The sequence below is a fragment of the Schistocerca americana genome, chromosome 1 (genome assembly GCF_021461395.2).
Source record: "Schistocerca americana isolate TAMUIC-IGC-003095 chromosome 1, iqSchAmer2.1, whole genome shotgun sequence".
Classification (NCBI taxonomy): Eukaryota; Metazoa; Arthropoda; class Insecta; order Orthoptera; family Acrididae; genus Schistocerca; species Schistocerca americana.
In genome coordinates, this window is record NC_060119.1 from 376216214 (window position 1) to 376217095 (window position 882).

At 44.7% G+C, this 882-nt stretch overlaps 1 non-coding gene across 1 annotated transcript; it reads left to right on the top strand.

Annotated features, from left to right (window-relative positions):
- Positions 1–543: 543 nt before the first annotated feature.
- On the top strand, positions 544–618 carry Trnat-ugu. The gene has a single exon. It is a non-coding gene; the product is annotated as a tRNA-Thr (tRNA).
- Positions 619–882: the final 264 nt, after the last annotated feature.

The window sequence follows — 882 nt, forward strand, 5'->3', positions numbered from 1 at the left end:
AGGGCACTGCTGTCCCTTCCATGACGTAATCCAAGATGGTGGTCAGGTGGTGGAGAGGAAGGTTCTCAAAACAGGAAATTCAAGGGTATATTGATTATTTATTAAAAAAAAATCAGTTTGTGGAGTTGGATTTCTCTTGCTCATCATTCTCTGCTGTTGCGAAACATGTAGGTCTTGTAAGAAGAAATTACATGGGGTAAACATGGTGGCAGATTAATCTAGTAAGTCCCGTACGAGTTCAGGCATAGTGTGTGCGTTCGCACAAGAAGGTCAATGGCCGGGAAGCCATGTTCTTTCGGGAACAGATACTACCGTCATATATAGTCAAAATATGGCTTCCTGGCCATTTACCTTCTTGTGCGAACGCACACGCTATGCCCGAACTCGTACGGGACTTGGTAGATTAATCTGCCACGAGTAATGAGTATGATGGGCAAACATCTATTAGGCGCATTACGAATGTAGTGGTGTGGACATATTGGGAATGTGGATCTCACGGGGAGCGTGCAAGGGATAAGTCCCTGCAGACGCACTATCCTCTGTGCCCGCAGTGGCTCAGCTGGATAGAGCGTCTGCCATGTAAGCAGGAGATCCCGGGTTCGAGTCCCGGTCGGGGCACACATTTTCAACATGTCCCCAATGAAGTACATCAACGCCTGTTTGCAGCTACGGTGACCATTTAATTATCATTTCATTTCTAGCAAAGCTGCATGGTCATCCACGGTAACTGTTCTTTCGGGAACAGATACTACCGTCATGTATATAAATCGATATTGCTCACATGTATGGGGTAGTTTTTTTTCTTAATTCGCAGCATCCTATTTGTTGGTGAAATCGATGGAACATAGTTTAAACGAAAGATCGCTAATAAAAAACACATAC